This window comes from Anas platyrhynchos, chromosome Z (genome assembly GCF_047663525.1).
Source record: "Anas platyrhynchos isolate ZD024472 breed Pekin duck chromosome Z, IASCAAS_PekinDuck_T2T, whole genome shotgun sequence".
Taxonomy (NCBI): Eukaryota; Metazoa; Chordata; class Aves; order Anseriformes; family Anatidae; genus Anas; species Anas platyrhynchos.
The window spans coordinates 62,050,131-62,070,553 of record NC_092621.1 but is presented as its reverse complement, the minus strand read 5'-3'; the positions used below and the strand labels follow the sequence as shown (position 1 = coordinate 62,070,553).

The window sequence follows — 20,423 nt, the reverse complement described above, 5'->3', positions numbered from 1 at the left end:
CATTTTTGCATTTTTGCACTCTGCATGATGTGATCATCATGTGTTTATAAAGACAGAACACTTATCAAACATGCTATGCGTGAATGATGGAAAGGGTCCAAAGAAGGAAATTTACAGAATCACAGCATTAATTTAACATCATCTGAGGCATTAATATATCCAACAATTAACTTGAAACTTTCCTACTGCCTTTCAAATGTTATTCCACATTTTTAAGACTGTTAAAGTTGTTCTTCTATTTCTATGCTAAACTTTCTCATCAAGGTTTCCTTTTTTTTTTTTTTTTTTCCTTTTTTTTTTTTCTCTAAATATAAAAATTCCTTTCCTTGTGTAATGTTTTCTGCAGTGGTAAATAATAAGCTTTGTGCATTCATCAGAGGTTAGAGTTGCTTATAAAACAGCTGTACATGATGTTGGAGTACACTGATGAAGTTAAAAAAGATAACTCCAGAAGGAACATCATAAACAAAGCTCTTTTTAAGTAGTGCCAAGCACAAATCAACAAAGCTTTCACCAAAGGCCACTCCAAATGTATTATTAACTTATTAGTAGCAAGTAACTATAGTCATCTGCCGAGGTGACAGCACTCTTGACTGTAACATGCAGCTTCCTAGGTACACAAAGCTCTTCTGCTGCCAGTCCCCCATCTCCACGATCTAGCTTAAACACTCTTGTAGCTGATCAAGAGGAGAAAATGCTAGTTTTAAGAAGCAACCATTATCACCCTTGATAAAATATTATGCAGTTAAAAATAAGCCAGATTTTTAAAGGAGGCAGAATATTGTATTTTTATGCTATAATGTAAGAATGTAGGAGTGATCACAGAATTTTGGACTGAGATCAAAAGTCCATTTGACCCAACACTGGTGAAGGTGGCAAAGCAGGTGTATTGGCGAAACTGCAAATGTATGAGATAAGCTCATATGATATTCTACAATGGATATCTGGCAGATGCCAGGCGGGTGATTATCTCTCCAGAGCCAGAATCAGGTTTTCATTCATCAGTGTAGAATACAGTGTAACTGACCTGATCTGGTAAATTGAGGATTTTTTTTTTTTTTTTTTTTTTTTTGTCAAAAAAGCATAATTTCTTTATATGGCATGCTTGGATTGCTGAATCCTAGATGTACCGGTGGCAACAGAGACAGAGTTCTGCAAATATACATGCACAAGTCTTCAAGGAAGCAGCTCTGTTCACCATTTTAAAATAGACCTTTTAACTTTTAACTTCAATCCTTTGCTGCCTGGTTCTTTGGTCACTATTATGAAAAATACCAGGAAAAAGAGAGAACCATTTGATGGAGGATAATGGACTGAAGCTTACTTTCTCTAAAAGTGAGTGGGAATGAATGGGAGATGTGTTACTGGGGAACAGAGTCAGAACTCTTTCCTGCAGAGTAAAACAATATGGCTTTAAGTGAAGTTCCAGATATACGCTGCAGGCATTTGAAAGAGAAAAAAAAATTGAACTGTGATACAGATTGTCATAGAAAGCATAGTGCAATGTTAGAAGAAAAAAAAAAAAGAAAAAGAGAGAATTGTGGGGCAATTGAGTTCTTACCATCTCTTTCTGTAGTGAGGAAGCTATGACTCATTATGGTTAAAGGAAAAAATTAATTTTTGGTTTTAAGCCCATGAATCAAGCCAAAGAATGTCATTAATTCCATACCCATCATTTCCACAGCTTCACGTTTTCTTGATACAAGGCCTGAAACACACTAAAGGAAATGTAGTCTATAATAAAGAATTAAAGGCCCCTGAGCTGTAGGAATTTCACTAATTCCCTAGGTACTGTTGGATATATTGGTTGATTTTTATATATTCCTCAAACACACATATGTATTTTTGTGTCTGACCCTAATTGTGTTCCCTTTTGCAACAACTTTTACAGACCTTCTTTTCCATATCTGGTGGCAGAAATTTCAGAGGTATTCAATTATTTTCTGATGTAATGATAATGATGTTGTTGTAATCACAGAAATCATAGAAACTCTCAGCATGATTGGCAGTGGTGGTCCTCAATATTTTTGAACTTCATCTAGAATGACATTTATCTGATTGGTTTAATTTAATTCCATTGTAGTGAGGAAAAAAAAAAAGTCAAAATCCAAACATTTGAAAATGAACTGACAGAAGTGATATGGAGCAAACTCTTATCTTCCAATCCTGCTTTCAAGAATTTGTAAACTGGCAACAACTGATCCTCTGTTCTGGCATAACAGTCGAATTAATTTTATTTTTAAACTCAGCTTTATAGCTAGACTTAACCTGGGCTTATCCTCCTCAAGTGTTCACTAAGCCAATCTTTGAAGTTCTCACTAAACGCTGAGAATAATTGAAAGCATAGCCCATAACAGAAAAACTGTAGTCTACATTTTTAATTAAGTGAATTCTCATGAATTCAAATGAAATAGACTGTGTTTATTTAATTGACCTGAATAGAAAGGCTCATCTCTTGAACCGTTACTTGGAACAACATTAAACGCATTGTCTGTCCTCTCTGCTGCCACTAATGTGAATGAATGCTGCTTATAGTAGTGAGAGTTACAGAGCTGGTCTTCATCTCATGTTTCTTAAACAGCGTAGCTACAACAACAATACAAGTGCATATATCAAAATGACATTCATAGAAAGTCAACATAAGTAAGGAAATGTCTCATGTTGGTTTGTACAAAGTACACAAATGCTCTCGTATTTGAATTTAATTTAGTTGGCTACTTAACAACAACAAATCTCATGATCTGCACTTTAACTTTTCTTCTTAAGTTTGCTCATGTCTAAGACTTTATCTGCTCTCTCCTCTTCCTGCTCTTGACCTCCTTCTCCAGGGACATGCTAATTCTTCATCCTGGCCAGCAGAACAATTGCTTTCCAGTCAGTCTTAGAGTTACATGTGCTCCATCTGTTTTTAAGCACCTGGGTTTGCTCTAAGTCAAACCCAAGCTGTAGATTATTTTGCAAGTTTCTGAACCTGTCTTTTTCTAGTCATTGATCATAATTTACTTGAAAGAAAATTTGGCAATGAAATACAAATCATATCAAACTTGCAGCACTTCAGTTAATGCTGTCTCTGTAATATTCAATGGAAATGTTTCCTCTGTCATGTGACAAAGAAAGCCACGTGCTTTACAATGACCACATATAAGATTGTTTTGAATTCAGATGATTCCACTTTCTGGGCTTGCAGATATTGCTCTGAATATTTTGGCAATCCAGCAGTAGAACAGAAGCACTGACTGATTTTACAAGACAACAAAAGGTCAAAGTCAAGCCAAATTCTAAATGTTTAGTCACACAATACTTGCTTAATATGCTGACACAAATTTTCTTCAAAACTTAATCTACCAACTATGAATATGCCTTTTGACTTATCAGTGTTTAGAATATTGGTACAAATATTTGTACGAATGACACTGATAAATAAATCAAGGTGTTCCATAAGTAAAATGCATATGTTTTGAAAAGATCAATTAGACCTACAGGATTTTTTATTTATTTTTATTTTATTTGGTAGCATGAATCACTCACAAACTAATCCACAAGATTATCCATTTCTGCATTTTGGGATTGGCTACAACAGAAACCCTAACTTCCTCTACAGCTAACGAGAACTGTAAATCCTGATTATGGAATAATTCAGTTTTACTCAAACATAAGAATTAGGAGGTACTCAATGGGCTTGTCAGGTAGTAGATTAAAAATAAAGCTTTTTTTTTTTCTTTTTTTTTTTCTATTTGGTCACAATTTTTAAGAGTCCATTTGACACCTGCTACAAGTTAAATGTGACTGAGGCTTGCTGGAGTTAACCTGATCAGAGAAGCTATTTGTTTCAGGGGAGCACCCCTGAATTAGGATCATGCATCCTCAGAAGAGCAGAAGAGCATCCTCAGAAGACTGTTGGGTAAACAGACCACTGTAGCTGTTTTTTTAAGCTCCTTGCACTGCTAGAGGCCTTAGGCCTACATGTATATGGGTGCTCTGGATGCTATACATTTTTTTGTGTTGTTTATTATTATTATTATTGTTGTAGAGGTTATCCATGCTTTTAATAATTTCCGTTGTTCATTCCAAAATCTCCATTTATTTCTACATTTGTATGCACTTTTAAACATTTATAATAAAACATTTCTCAGCAGAGCACCACAGAGGGAAATTGAGTGGTTTATAGTGCTCTTCTCAAATGAAAGAAACACCCTGACGTTCATCATATCTGACACTCTATTATATAGCAGGAACATGTGTAGGTAAGAATCTATGGACAAGGTCATACAGCACTGCGTTAAAAAAGCATGTATATGGTATGAGCTACCTGGCCACAACCTGCAAATGAAAGATAAAACCCAAGAGAGAGAAGTTTTCTTACCTTGCAGCTGCTTTTTACTTTTAATCCATGTTCTGTGACAGTATGCAGAGGAATCTAGACACCACTGCAGGTTGTTCTATGAAGCAAAAATTAGATGCTTCTCTAAATAGGAGTCAGGTAATTTTTTGTCACTTCAAGCTTGCCAATAAATTGAATTCTGAGCACAGGTGAGAGGATAATTTACCGTAAATAATGGATTTGATTCTTTTAGTGTTCTTTCTGCCCATAAAGTATCTACTAAAATCCTGAAATTGTTTTTTTTTCCTGTTGTTTTTTTTGATGGTTTTTCATTTTCTTTGAATCTGTGATACATCCAGAACTTAAGCTAGCTGGTAACTAGCACTGTTTTTTAAGCATAGTTTTCTGATCGTGCTAAGATGAGGCAGCCATGACTTAGGTATGTAGAAGCACTGCTTTGCTGTGCAGGTGTAGGAACATGGGCACAGCCTGCCCATGGAAACTGTGGGGTCACCTTCCTTGGGGATCTCCAAAAGCCCCCTGGACTGGGCACCCTGCTCTAGGTGGCCCTGCCTGAGCAGGGGTTGGAGCAGTGCCCCCAGAGGTCCCCGCCAGCCTCAGCCCTGCTGTGATTGTGTGATTCTGTGAACTGCCAATCTGGAAATCATGAATTGCTCTTGACTAAAATGAAAACATTCAATACTATCATCTTTTTCATTGCTTCTGTAGCAGTTCTCTTTTACCATATATTATTCCTTTTGGAACTCTATTCACCTCTGTCTGAGGGCTGAAATTTGCAACATTTTTACTTTCTTTTTTTTTTCTCTCTGTTGCCACAAGTCATGATCAAACCATACTGCTTTTGTAGTGCTTTTTATTCTGCAACTTTCACAAATCATCTCTGTCTAGTCTGTACAGAAAAACAAAACAAAACAACAACAAAATAAACAACATCCAAGCCCATAGCAAAAACATCTCATGAATTTTAGTGGATCTAGACTTTAATTTTAACGTTGATAATGTTTAAACTCAGCTGTGTAGTTAACTGTACACTTGTAGGCAGCTTCACTTAAATCAAGGGGGCTAATCTAAGTGTACAGGCTTTGCCATGATCAAGGCTTATGGCATTCCTTCCATTGGTATATTTTTGAAATATCCTGCATATTGTACATCTTTGTGTCAAGCATTCAGTGTCAGTCATTATTGCAGAGGAACTGCAATGGGTGAATGAATGATTCCTTCTGGAAGTGTGAGGAGCTTTTGTTTGTTATAAGAGAATGTGTTCATATAGCAGATTTTTTTTTCTTGAGCTGATGTGCAATTCTTCCATCCAAGTCGTCCTCTGGTGGAGTACCAGTAAAAAAAAAATCCTTAACGTTTGGTTTATGTAATGACAAACTAATCTTAATTGGAAATCTTCCAGATAGCTCAGTTCCATCAGTTATTTATGCACAGCTCATTTTGTTTGGTAATAGAAATAAATGAAAACAAAATTCTCATAGATTTGGAGATAAACAGGAAAAGAAACCCTCTGAATCCAGCCCCCAGAAGACTAAACTGGAAATAGATCCTACATTTTAAGTCTTCTTGAAAAGTCGCTTAATGGATAACCTTCCCCTCTAACTTTAATTTAGTTGCCAGGAGAACACCACACAATTTCTGATAACTAGTTTATGATCTATTTTGTCCCCCTTATGGCTATAAGGAAATACATGGAAATATATGAAAAATCTGCTGAAGTTTTTAGCTGCAGCAAAGCAATTACCCTCTTCCTTCCTTGAATTAATTTATTGATGAATAGAGCTTAAGAGTAGAAATAGCACAAGTAGCAGAAGAATCTGCAAGAAAGGAAAGCTGTCATTTTATTTATCTTCATGCTTACATGTGGATACTTTAAGCTCTATCTTTATGCTTACATGTGGATATTCTTTGTGGTGCTATGTAGTCTTTTTGGAATATATCTGTGAATGTGCTGCAGGGGTGATATCATTCAGAGAAGCTGCATATTCACAAAAGCTGAAAAAATTATAACTGAATTCATTTTTATTGATGGTTCTATAATGAGTTGAATGCATGACCTGGCTTCAGTTGCTAAACTGCCTGCTTCTACCAGCATCTCATCTGCTATCCTCCCACCTTTTTATTTCAGGTGTTCAATGCAGTCTGCAGCCCATTTGTTACGTGAGATAGCAGCTCTCTACAATACCTGTGTCATGCTTGAATCTGACCCATTTCCAGATCAGGATCCTGCTACTTTTCTGCATCGTGCACAATACTGTAATCAATGGCTGAAGGATGCAGGTGAGAATAAGAGTGGGAATTGTGGCCTCTAGTGTAGGATACAGCTTCTCTGCTCACTGTCAGAACTGGGAAGGACGGCTTCTGAGTAATCCTCTGGTGACTGTTTTGTGCCTATTCACTGCAACCTATGGAGTTTCCCAGCTGCTGACTTATATTCTGATATAACAGTGTATCTTTTTTATATGCATAACTTCTGCTGCTTTTACCTTCCCCTCAGCCACAAGAGCCTGTTCTGCTCCCCCTGCTTTGCAAGTCCATTTTAGGCTATTTTTATAATCATAATGCTTTGTAAGTCTGGGTTTTATCAATTTTGGGGTTATAGCTTAGGTCAAAGAGAGAAATAAAGGGAAAAAGAAAAGGAAATGGTCACTGCTAAGAGGTAGCAGAAAGAACAACCTTTTTCTTCCTACATAAAATTGACCACAGAAAAAAAATCAGACTGGTTTAAGTAACCACAGAGTATAAAAATTAGGCTTGAGGTCTAATCTAGTCTTCCTGGAGACTGGAATAATTTACCTGCATTACACATTTGCAGGAATGAAGTACTGCATGGGTGATTTGAGAGTAAAAGAAAGCAGTCTGGCACTGGAGTCACAGTCAGGCTGAAGGTCCCATCTGCAGGTGCAAAACGATTTGCACTTCGTTGTAACCTAGCATTTTGCCTGTTGGTGTTTCTCAGCATGTTAATGTTCTTTACCTTTTAAACAAATGAGTAAAGAATAACAGGAATAGGGAAAGAACACCAAGAATTAACAAAAAGTTAAAACAAACAAATGATCAAAAATTTCATGTATTTCAACCAGTAATTTCTGTCAATTGTTTTTCAAAGTTATTTTCAGCTCAGTCTTACCAGTTTGCTTGAATTGACTCTTACGGTTTCCAGGTTTCCACCTTGTAACTTGGGGCCAACATACTCCAAATTAGACTTTTGTTTTGCAAACCCTGGATCTGCAATTAAATTTCCAGAACCAGGAGTGGCTGAACCTCTCCTGTTCCATGCAGGGCCAGACTGAGTCTTTCTGCATCCTTCTGCTGCCTCCTTCTCTTCTCCCACGCTTACAGGTTTTTGTCTTCTTATTCCTGTTGCCAGTTAAGCCTTCACTTCTGAGTTTCCATTCAGTGCTTCAAGTGGAATGTGGCTAAGAACAAGAAAATTCAAGACATTACAGCCAAACTAAACAGTGCAGACTTTGACGAGATCTTAGCAACTGAGCTTGTAACAGGCAACAAACAGGTGTAAGACTTTCCAGGTATGGGCTAGTATACACAGCACAGCAAACCAGGTTGCTTACATGGGGTAACAAACTAAGCCACTGGGAAGAGAATGAAGGTTTTAGGGCTCACGTCCAAGGTGGAGATCTACAATCATTGGTTGTGGTTCCAGTAAATGGCTTTGGGATGTGGAGCAGGTTCTCAAGTGTGATGCAGGTGAGGGGACATATAAGGAACTCGGCTGCCTACATGTCTGCTTTTCAGCAAAAATTTAGAAGAATTCTCCTTCACCATCTCAAGACTTTAATTGTTTAGACCTTAATGTGAGAAGAGGTCTATTAGCTGATGGATAGTAACCTGTAGAGAAAGCAGACAGGAGAACCGACACAACCACTATTAACTAAGAATTTCCACGTTTCACTTGTGTAATAAAAACCAACTGACTGGCTGTGTCTGAAATTTGCTCTCTCTAGCTTTCTGCTGGGTATGTTATTATCCTGCAGCAAAGACAGGGGGCAAGAAAGAGGAGAGAGAATAACCAAAGCTGCTTGGGAGACTGGGACCCGTGGGCTAAACTTCTGAGAGTGCCACAGCTGCCACTCTGGGCTGGGGCAGTCAATGTTTGGTGCTGCCACAAACACCCTACTACACACATCTTGCTGGGAAACACAGGGCTGCGAGCTGGGACAAATCAAAGAGGCAAATGCTGTGGGTTGTGTGCAAGGCAGTGCTTGCAGAGCTGTTGGCAAGGCTGTTGGCAGCTGGCAACATGTCCCAAGAACGTACGAATGGTAAAAGAGGTGCAAGTGAAGAAGGCCAGATGGGGTTCAGCAGTGGCCCCACGCTGTCAGGAAGAAGGTGGCTGAGCTCAGTTACCTGGTATCAAGCTGGTTGTTATTAAAAGCAAGAATTCAGCCAGGCTTCAGAGGGAGTGCGTGGGCACAGAGACCTGCTCAGCCTCCAACTGGAGGGAGCGGGCACAGTCCATACTCAGAACTGACAACAGCAGAGATGTCTGAGTGTGGCATGCGTCCAAACAGAAGAGAAGAACGCGGACCTGGCCCTCCTTGTAAGGAAGAGACATCACAGATACCCGCCTCTGAGCAGAGGTAGTGAAGGGAGCAAGAACAGGCTGGTGAAAAGGTCTCGGGAGTGGCTGTGAGTGAAGTCCAGTTGTGTGTGCCAACGGAGTGGTGCCAGCAGGTTGTGTGACGTCCAGCAGAAAGAAGAGGGGATGAAAGACACTCTCTGATTTCTTTGAGGAAATTTGTTCCAGGAAATTGAATAATTACATGATGTAACAATGCGCCCTAAGTGGCTAACGGTCTGATCCTGATGCTCTGAAGTTAGAATTACTATCACAGCTTACCATAGGTTTGAATACCAGAGGCTGCTTGAGTCTCACATTTCTCCCTTTTAGTCGCCTGATCTTCTGGTAGGCTTGCAGGTATTCCCAGGGAGGCATTAGCTGATCAGGGAGGTGCAGGGACATGCTATCAAGCTGATTCCACTCAACAAATGGAAATCCTTTGTGGACCACTGAAAAATATGGTTTCCTGGGGAGTTAATAAAAGAGGATTCGAAAAACAAGGTTAGTTGCTCAAAACCTAAGGCCAAAAAGAGAAAGCTGAATTTTCTGTTAGCCTGCAGCATGTATAATTTCAAACCATTTCAACCTACTTTGCCTCAGACATTTTAACCTTGAGGAAGGCAACTACAGAAGCTGCAGGGTAACAGAATCCGGTTCTTAGCACTTGTTTCTCTGTTTATTTATCTCATCAGGCCTCCCTGTGTAGCATTTTATGGAGTGACACTATGCAGCAGCACATCACCGTGCTTGTGTCTACGCCGCTCCTGGTGCCTTCGCAGTGGGGGTCTCTGTGCAGCCTGTCGTGCCACCGTGCCCTGCTCCCCGGGGCTGTTTGTTTCTCATTCCCTGCCCCTTACAACCACAGCGGGGGCCGCTTAGGGTAAGGCGCAAAGCTCCCGCAACCCCCCGCAGACCCCGCGCAGCCCCTCAGCCCCGTGAGGTGCCTGCTGGCCGCCTTGCGCCCTCAGGTAACGCTCCTGCCCTTCGGGACGCGCACCTGCGGCTCCTGACGGGGCAGAGCCGCAGCCCTGGCACTGGAAGGGACTGAGGGAAGAGGAGGAGGAGGAGGAGGAGGAGAAGGGGGGGGCTCGGCTGAGCCCCGCCGCCGTGTCGGCCCGCACCTGCTGCCGGCCGCCGCCTGCCCCGGCGCCCCCTCCTCCCCGCCCACCATTTTCTTTCCTCTCAGACAGGCACAGCAGCGAGCGGGCGGCCGCCTCCGTCTCCCTCCCCTTCTCCTCAGATGCCCTTTGGCTGCTGCAGGGTTATTATTACAGTATGTGCCTGCTCCCCCCCCACACCCCCCCCAACCTCCCGCCCCGAGCCGTTGGCAGGGCGCCGCGCTGAAGGGAGGGAGGGAGGGAACGGTTGGAGCATGAGGGGGGGGGGGGGGGGGGGGGGCACTAACGGCCGCTCACCAACGGCCGCCGCTCCCCTCAGCGCCGCCGCCTCGGGGGGGCGGCGGCGGCGGCGGGGCCCCCTCTGCGCTGCCCGCGGCGGCGGCGGCGGCCGTGGCCGTCGTCGGGGCGGTCGCTGGCCCCGGCTGCCAGACGGCGAAGGGGGGACGCGGGGCTGCGGATTATTGCAGACTAAGCAGTCTGGCGCTGCAGCAGAGGGCGGGGGGAGGCGGGCAGGGAAAGGGGGGGGGGGGGGGGGGGAGCTGCGCGTGTGTGTGTGTGTGTGTGTAAAAAGGAGGGGATGTGTGTGTGGGGGGGTGGGGGGTGAGGGGGGGAGAGCTGGCGGGCAGCCAGCTGCCATCAGAATTAGCTCATTGTTCAATATAAACCAGCGCTGGCAACCAAAACCCAGCCCGAGAGGGAGAGGGAGAGAGAGAGAGACTTTCCCCCAGCCACCCCCACCCCTTTTTCTCCAAGGCTGCACTTTGGAAGAGGTGCAGTCATTCTTCCCCACACCCCCTACCCTCTCTCCACTCCCCCAACTATAAATTCCCTCTGTAGCATGCTGCCCTTTTTTAATCCACATTTGTGTTTCAGATCATGTAGAAAGGACAGAAAGTGAGCAGGGAGCGGGGGCTTTTGTCTGTAAGTATATGCAATTCCAATCCACAGAATTTTATTTGATTTTTTTTTTTTTTATTAATTCTCTCTCTCTTTCTTTGTTTCTTTTCATTTCCTTTTGCCCTTAGCTGGACTTTGCTGCAGCTTGCCTTCCCCCCTCTCGGTGCACGTTTCCAAACAGGCTTTTTTTTTTTTTTTTTTAAAAGAAGATGAGAAAACGTGCAGTTATATATATTTAACTCTTTGTCTTTATGCTTTAAGGCTGGATTTCTAGGCTGGGGATTTTTGTGCACACATGCAAGGGGAGATGAGGAGCGTTTTTATAAAGCTGTTTTCTTTTTTTTTTTTCGTTTTCGTTTTTGCACTCCAAAACCACCAAAATGCATTTTTAAACCTAATGCACTTAAAATTTTTAGCATGCATGCAAGGCTCTAGGATTGGTTTTTCGTCTCTTTTCTGCTCCCTTGTAAAACGAATCTCCCTCTTCTCCGCCCTGACACTGGATTCCTCTCAGGCTGCTGGGGTTTATTTTTAGAAAGCAGTCATTCTTGCAACAGCCTTCTGCATTTTTGCATGTGCAGCAGTTAAATTTTGGGTGGTTCTTTAGAGAGAGGGAAAAAAAAAACACAAAACAAAAACAAACGTATTTTGGTGTGCATTTCATGATGTGCTTTCTTTCAAACGTTTCTATGTCCATTTATAGGTATATGAGTTTGCAGTTTTATATCCAGTATGTATGTATGTGTTTGTGTGCCAACATATGACTCATACCTAATTGCGTTTCATGCATACACACTATAGGTAAGAAATACATAATCAATAGAAGAGAGCTTTAATTTTTGTCACTGTATGAAAACTGGTAAAGGAGGTGTGCTACTTTCACTCAATTAAGAGAGCAGTAATTTAAAGAACCATTTGAAAGAGGTAGGACATACTCTTTTTTCTTCACTATTTAAAATAGGTGTGTGCATTTGTGTGTGGAATAGAGGGAGAGACAAAAGTGGAGGTTATGTAATGCAGTGCCATTTCCAAAAATACCTACTCTCTGGGCCATTACGTTGTGAAAGCCTAACAGTGTCATACTTGTTTCTTGATTGCAAAAAAAAAACAACACACTTTGTCGTATGCCTGGGAACAATGGACCACCTTGACAATAAGCATAGGATGACAGAGTTTTGTCCCCTTGGCTGATTTTTGGGTGTGTTAACCATTAGGTATAGTGCTCTTCAGAGATGTACCAAGTGCTAAGAATAGCATAGGGTTTTGCAAATCTAGGTACCAGGGATTCCTTTGTCCTATATTTAAGCCTACAGACCACTGAAGTGCAGAGAAGCATGCTATATGAGCGTACATGTGGTTAGAATAATTTGCATGACTTTAATCTGAACCACAGAGGATTATGCTTGGATCACTCACAGTTATGCTGGAGAAAAAAAATCTTCTAAGGATTGCGACAGTTTGAATTACACTCATTTTCATTTTTTATTTTTTAATTGTTTTCAGATCCTTGTGCTACCTGAGAGAAACTGCAGTCCCAAGACTTTACAGTCTAAAAATGGTAAGAATTAGTTGTTTTAGCAAAGAATCCATATATATATATTTTGATAAATACAAGCCTTCTTTCCTCATCCCCAATAACAAATTATAAATATGACCTCTATATGACATGCTTTGAGGTTGTGGGGATTTGCCATATAATGATTGATGTACCCTGAAAACCTCCGTATGTTGAATCCTTGGTTTCCTTGCATTTTTTTGAATAAAAATCTGAAATCCCTCTTTGTGCAGTAAGGTTTATTTAATCGAAACAATAAATGTTTAGGTTACTGTGGAAAATACACGTCATAACACATGCAGGAAAACATGCAGACAAAACAATATCCAGTAATTTCATTCTACCCCCGAAAAGAAGAAATAGGTCATTGCACATAGTAAATGAAGCAGATTTAATGTTACTCTCTGTCAGGGAGGTACATAAGATGCAAATTAATTTTTCTTACTTGTTGGTATTTGCTTCAGAAGGATAGCTTTTCTTTGTGATACAAATCTGTTCCAGGAAAAAAAAAGAAAAAAAAAGCTAGGCCTCAGCCTAGCTGAACTTGCAGGCGCTTAGTAGGAATATAATTAATGAACAGTATTCCACAATTATCCATTTGCTTCAGTGCTAATTGTGTTTATATTTTTAGTGGGTAAAGCCCACTTGTTATACTCTGACATACTTCTGCTGACAAATGTATAAATTTAAGGATGGAACATGTTACGCTTCTAAACATTCTCTAAATATGGTTTTCCCTGAGAATGTCTTAGTGTCTCAGGAACAGCAGGACAAAGAAAATTCTTTTTTTACAGAAAAGTAGGTAAAGCAGGCAGAACTTAGATGTTCTGTAGTCATGGAGCATTCTTGATGCAGCTATCAGTGAATACATATATTGACATAAGTATGAGATATTTTAAGTGCTACTAGTAAGCAATACTACCATAGTCAAAAATATGTCAATTTGCATAGGGCAATACATTGTCTAAAGTAGCACTGAATAAGGTGTACAACGAGCACAAATTATTTTCCAAAGTATGAGTTTCTTAAGGACCTATTGAGATTGGGTTAAATTAATTGCATTTATTATGTTATACTTGTCTGGGTCTCTGGAGTTGTTTTCACATGGGGGAGGAGGGATGAAGCAAAGGATGTTTAAAATAAGAAAATATGTAATCTGTTGTAAAGGTTTTTTTCTTTTTGGCTTCTTGTTTTATATCATTCCCATCTGCAAAAATAAACTTGCAAATTCTGGAGTTTTTGTCTATTCTGGAACCTACTTTCATCAAAGCGCTTTGCTCATCTGTATATAAATGAATAGTTGGGGGTGGGGAATTAAAAGGGAAATGATTCACTTAAGCTGTGAATAGAAATCATGTTAAAATACATTCTGTTCACACAACTGTGGTATATTGGATAAGGCAACTGTTTTCCTACCAACACTAAGGTGACAATCAGCCCACATTTTGAGATGGCATGCAGGCTGTTATGTGCAATATATGCCTATCTATGGAACAAAAGATTATTTTAAGTTTTGTTAAGCATAAAATAGCCTCTGATTTTTACCAGCAGATGGTTCTATAAATCTAGCAAGGTTCCTCTAGCAGTCACTGAAATCAGTTTTGTAAAGCCAGCCTCAAGGCCAGAACATAAAATACAAGTTAGTGGAGAAAATAAAATGAAATTACCCAACTGTTTAGTGGGGTGGGTACACACCTGTTGTTTTTGCAGTATGACATAAATCAAAATCTGATTTGTCTGTTTTTGAGAAGTTTTGTATTTGTTATGAAAATACATAATTCCACTTGTTTGTAGCTGTTGATGAAAATTTCAGTGTAAGAAAGACTAGGTTTTGTTCCAACTCAAAGAGTTGCTTAAGATGTGATACTTGGCAGGATCTCTTCACCTACTGCCACCTTTTTCTTTTTCTTTCTTTCTTTCTTTCTTTCATTCTTTTTTCTCACTTTTGACACAATAACACTGAATGTAATATGAAGTCAGATCATTGACACGCTTTCCTTGCAGCAGTGGACACACTTGTCTTTGGCATAGTTCCTGTATTTATTCCAAGTGTCTCTTCATCCATTATAATTTGCAGGTAAATTCTTTGCATGTCAGCACTTTCTACACCAAAATAAATAATTATAAAAATGCTTACTTTGTTTTTGATATAAGAGCATATGCAAGGGTTCTATTCTGCTTTCACTGCTAAGTGAGAATTTAGCTGTTTCATTTCACCAACTTGAACTGAACTTGAAAAAATGGGAAAAAAATATTTATTCCCCAGGTAAACTGAAGGCATGTTAACCATTTAGTTAGGCTTTCAGTGATCAATTAAGAGTGACCAGAATAAATTTGAGTGAAAACAAATTAATTGTTTGTGCAACTTCACTGTATAATCTTCTCCATTTCTTGTTGTTCTTATTCCATAAGCTATGTCTTAAACTGCTTATGAGTAAAAGCAATCAACTTAGAGAGTTAGTTTTCGATGTTGCTTCTTCTGTTCCTAGGCAGGAATTATAATTTCCTCATACCTTGTTAATTAATCTTTCTTGGAGCTGTATTATGGTAACATAATAATTTGAAGAGAAATAAAAAGGCAAAAGAGTATACTGTGTATTAATATTATAGTTTTAACTCCTGGACATTTTGAACCATCTTACACAAGAATACCTGACATTTAGGATCTGTCCTTACTTGTATAATATTTGCTTACAAAGTGCTCACCTAAAGAAAAAAAGGAATCTTTTGTATTTATTTGCAGTGTGTAAAGTCCTGAGGTGATTTGAAATGCTATTTTTATTTGAAATAGTAGACTTTCAATATACTATCTTCATGGAAAATTCTGCATGTCATAACATAAGAAATTAGATTTTAATGCTGAGAAAAAATAAGGTTTCTAACAACAACAACAAAAAAAGCAAGAAACAACAAAAACAAAACAAAGAGCTATGTGATTCAGTCATTGAAATAAAGGATATTGTCAGAAGACTGAGAGTAAGGAAGTCTTCAGTCCAGTTTTCTGTGACCTCAAAAAAGAATTCTAGCAAAACCAGCAGAAGGTCCTCTTCTTTTCTTTTCTTTTCTTTTCTTTTCTTTTCTTTTCTTTTCTTTTCTTTTCTTTTCTTTTCTTTTCTTTTTTCTTTTCTTTTCTTTTCTTTTCTTTTTTCTTTTCTTTTCTTTTCTTTTCTTTTCTTTTCTTTTCTTTTCTTTTCTTTTCTTTTCTTTTCTTTTCTTTTCTTTTCTTTTCTTTTCTTTTCTTTTCTTTTCTTTTCTTTTCTTTTCTTTTCTTTTCTTTTCTTTTCTTTTCTTTTCTTTTCTTTTCTTTTCTCTCCCCCTTTTCTTTTCTCTCCCCCTTTTCTTTTCTCTCCCCCTTTTCTTTTCTCTCCCCCTTTTCTTTTCTCTCCCCCTTTTCTTTTCTCTCCCCCTTTTCTTTTCTCTCCCCCTTTTCTTTTCTCTCCCCCTTTTCTTTTCTCTCCCCCTTTTCTTTTCTCTCCCCCTTTTCTTTTCTCTCCCCCTTTTCTTTTCTCTCCCCTCAGTAAATGATTTGCTTTTAAGGAAAGAAATTACAAAGGATTACAAAAGCCTTTAAGACACTTCACAGTATGGTCTTTGTTTGTTTGTTTGTTTGTTTGTTTGTTTGTTTTTCCCTTCTAAATCACTCATATATGTCCTTTTCCCCTACTCCCACTGCAGTTCATTTCTGGACTTCAAGCTCAGTTCTGAGACTTTGCAGTGCAGGTGCTATGGAATTTAAATGACATGTTTATCAGTAACTAGTAAGAGTGCATCATTAAACAGATGCATCTCTAATAGTCTAAATCTGACCTATCTGAAATAAACAAAAAAAAGTATTCCAGGGCAGCTCATTAGCTTATTTCTGGCTTACCATGATTAGATGGCTTTCTTCTAACACACTATTGCTGTGGAATCTCAAGGCTAGGTGTCGTACCCGTGTCATCCCAAAGAAAAAACAGAGGTCATTTGGGCTGAAGACTTACTGTAGCATATCCTTGTCTGAGCAAGATCAGTTCTGAGGTTTTTCTATCAATCCCATTCTCTGTCTTAGTTGGGGGGGGAGGGGAGAAGAGAAAAAATGAATGATGGCTTCTTGGAGAGAAAAATTCATAGGGAAAAATCTTGTCGTCATTACCTCAGGGAGAAATAGATGGTAGCCTGCATTTGAATGAAGGGTAAAAAAAACACCATCCCTTTTCTTTTTTTGCAGTTAGTAGGGAAATGTATAATATCATGTAAGTTAGGTGAAGATATTTATGAGGGAAAGCTTGTATTTAAGATTTAATCCCAATTTACCCATTATGGGCATTTTTCCAGTGAGCTATATGCAGATACCTTCACACATTCTGTGATTTTCTGTGTCTATAAAATGACTTCACTTGAGTTGAAACAACTGTTTATAGCCTTTGAATTGTTTGTGGAAAATGGAGCCTGGGACTGGTCTGGCAGAGACAGGCATTATTAAGTACCCTTCATACTCTCTGAGGAGTAAGAATGAAATACCAGGATGAGACATTACAGCCTGATTCTAGATACACACTGGGCAAACGTAACTCCTGGTCTGGCATGAAAAAACTTAACGCTGCTTTGTTGTTTATTGCTGAGTCCAGAACTGGAACAGTCTTAATGGTAGTTCAGAACTGCAGAGGAGCTGTAGAACTGTATCAGATCCAGTTCTGTTCTCATGTAGTCATGGGCAGAACTTGGTCAAGGTCAAGAGAAGTAATTGAGAGAGATGACAGTTCAGCAGTTTTGGCCATGTGAATGTGTATATTGTGCTTTTTTATTTTGCTTGTGTGTGAAGAATGCATTTGATGCAATTTGCCCAACATTACTTCATTTCTGAAAACTTAGGGAGAATCAAATGCTTGCCACCTTACAAAATAAATAAGCAGAAATAAAACTTTTGCAATATTTTTGTGAAGTTAGCTGTTCCACTGTGCAGAAAAAGCACCTTTACTTGATTATGGCTAGAACAATTTGAAATGGAGTTTAAGAAAAAGTAATCTTTATCCAAAGCAGATACTGTGGATATTTCAGTGGTACAAGTCATATCCACAGTAAAAAACAAAGGTTCTCTGTACCTGTGTTTCTCTGCAGTCACAACCATACATGCTGTGGGTGCTAAAATTTTGTAACTATGCACTGTAGTGCACTATGTACTGAACAGAACAGTGTTGTCACATGGAATTGGAAGTTTAAGCACTACTTTGTCCAGGACAAACTTTTCAGCTTGTGTGAATAAAAGCTCAGTAAACCTTGGAAAATCAGAAATAAATCATATACACCTTGTAATACTACACAGTCATGATGCTAATTTTTAAATCTTGAGATCAAAAGCCATCACCAATAATTATGTATTATCATATTTTTATACATCTTTTTATACTTTATATATACATTATATAATGTGTATCTTATTTTATATATTTATTTAATTTTATTTATGTATTTATTTATTTCAATCAGAATCCTGCTACCTTCCACCTGAAATCTGGTCATTGTGTGTATGGCTAAAGAGAGGGGAGAGACACTGTGTCTAGTAGCCTCAGAGCACCTTCATAAAAGATAATTTAGTTAATATCATTGACTGGGACAGGACTTTTTAATAAAACTATTTTTAAATATTTGGTTTTTGTTTTTATTGCAAATATGTATTCACTCTGATACATGATTAAACACTATTGGTTGAGGGTGCAATCTGGAAAGATACAAAGATGTTCTTTTCAAATGATTAATGTAGAATGATATTATGAATCATTGAGTGTTACATGAAATTCAATTTAGACTGCTTTTCTGGCAAATTCTCTGTAGCAATTCTGAATGATTCCCTTTGTTCCTGTGAGGCTTCCTGATGTTTCCTTCTGTAAACATTGCATTAAAACAAACAAAACAACAACAACAACAAAACAAACTCAGAGCAGGTAGCACTTACTCATCCTGCAGGAAGAAGTGTTTCTGGATTAATTCTGTTAACACTAATGTTCTTGTCTGTCTGCTTGCATAGCTTACATCTGTGGGAAGAAGTTTAAAAAGTTCAAAGGAATTTGTACACTCTCACTGAAGGTGGTATAAGCTTTAACTTAATATGTGCATTATCACAAAGAACTTCTTACTTCTTAAAGCATTAAGAAAACATTAAGAAAGGACACATTTGCATCAAAATATTGCTCAAAAATATTTGCTTAAAAATATGAAGTTAGAGGTTAAGAAATCTGCCTTCTTTATCTTAATGTGATAAATGTCTGTGATAAATGTCTCTCATGAAAGAAATGAGTTCAATAACTCTTCTGGTGGCAATAATGGTAAATTTTCTTGCCTTTATTTTCTCAGCTAAGTAATTATATAGGGCAACATAAACAAAAAACAGAAACAATACTTCGCATAAAAAAAAAATTTCCTGTCTCTCTTGAGATTACATAAATTACAGAAAGCTCAGGTATTTTGTTGTATACAACCTATATAGCATGTATGATACAGTTTAAGTTGTGTTTTTATATTTGTATTGTTGTTTAAGCTATGTTCAATGCTGTTAATATAGTGACTGTGCAGGTAAATGTACCAAAATGCTTTCAAGCACCTGTTACAATATGAGGTGTCAATTACATCTATTTTAATAAGGTAAGTACTGGCTATACAGACTGGCTCTGTCTCTCATTTCCAGGGTTATTACTGTGACTTTTAATACTTGCCTGAAATACGCTGTTTGGGAAAGGGTTTGGTATCTTGTGACGAAAAAGGTTTTCCCTGCTGGCCTCTATAGGAAAGCAGTCAGCAGAGGTGGTGAGCTTGCCACCAATTGGAGGATGTCACCGTGATATTCTAGTCATCTTTCTGATATGTGTGAGAAATGTTTGCAAAATTAAACAAACAAACAAGCCAAATCAAACCAAAAACAAGTGTTAGTCCAGAGCAGTGTATTAAGTTTTTTGAAGGTACATTGATCTAGAACATTTATAGGAAACTAAATAATAGCGTATGCTTTGGGATTTAGCTTGGTGTATACATTTTGTATAACCCAAAATTGGAAGGAGGGAACTGGGAGGCCATAAGGTGAAGCAGTGTTCTGGGCTTTCTCTGTTTTTATTATTTCCTCAGGATTGCTCTGCTGGCCACTGTTCTTGCTGGTCTTTCCCAGGATCCTTGGGTTCAAAACTTGATGCAGTGAGGAAACCGAGCTAAATGGACTTTTAGTCAGTCTGTGACCATGTTTTGTTTTTTTCCTCCTCTATTGCTCCAGTAATTTGTCAGTATGGGATATGATGTTACTGAAGAACTTAAGCATGCAGACTTTGATCCTGAATTTTGCTGCCATGCTGTGTGTTTACCTAACTCTGTAACAGGAGACTTGGTTGTGCATCTGCTGCTGCAGTTACCTTTAAGTATAGATACACATAGTTACTAATTAAATCATTACCTGATTGCTCTTGAAGAGCAAATGATGAAGTCACAGATAATTGACTGAAAATTCTGATACTATTTTAATATTCACACCTGTTACTGATGTTTTTTTATGTCTATATTAAGTAAAGTAACAAAGCTACCATTATTGCATACAGGCAAACAAGAAGAAAAGGTGTTGAGTTGAACAGGTTTGGGAGTTTGGTTTTCCGGAGGGCTTGTTTTGTTATTTGATTTCTGTAATGTTTCATAGTTCTAGGAGAACCCCGTGTACTGAAATTTACTAGTGGAATAAAGTAGTTTACAGGTGGTGTTTTTTTTTGGTTTTTTTTTTTTTTTTTTTATCAGCCAATGGAACTTTTAATATAGTATAAATTTGTTTCTTATTCTGGAATAATTGTATTTCTTTTCCTTTCGAGGAGTGTGGTACTGTGGTGATGAATATCTTTGTTAAATTCATGAATTCAGTCAGAAGTTGGATGAGTGTTTATGACAGCATTCACAATGTATCACTTGATTTTTTTTCTCTTA

General features: G+C 38.6%; 3 long non-coding RNA genes across 4 annotated transcripts in view; 2 read left to right on the top strand and 1 right to left on the bottom strand.

The window, feature by feature from the left end:
* LOC119714424 (uncharacterized) overlaps positions 1-9,913 on the top strand; it is a 76,386-nt gene extending 66,473 nt beyond the window's left edge. The window contains exons 3-4 of the long non-coding RNA XR_005261638.2: positions 6,471-6,622; positions 9,617-9,913. This is a non-coding gene — a long non-coding RNA (uncharacterized lncRNA). The remainder of the gene's footprint in view (positions 1-6,470; positions 6,623-9,616) is intronic.
* Positions 7,397-10,190, bottom strand: LOC106015659 (uncharacterized). Of its 2 annotated transcripts, none has more exons than XR_011805719.1 (3): positions 9,922-10,190; positions 9,204-9,390; positions 7,397-7,761 (listed from the first exon to the last, which is right to left on the bottom strand). It is a non-coding gene; the product is annotated as an uncharacterized lncRNA (long non-coding RNA). The 2 variants fall into 2 exon arrangements; XR_003492892.3 differs by having other exon boundaries at positions 9,204-9,373; positions 9,922-10,186.
* A 365-nt stretch (positions 10,191-10,555) lies between these two features.
* On the top strand, positions 10,556-20,202 carry LOC110351932 (uncharacterized). Its single transcript, XR_011805718.1, has 4 exons — positions 10,556-10,812; positions 10,916-10,963; positions 12,443-12,497; positions 19,590-20,202. It is a non-coding gene; the product is annotated as an uncharacterized lncRNA (long non-coding RNA).
* The last annotated feature ends 221 nt before the right edge of the window (positions 20,203-20,423 follow it).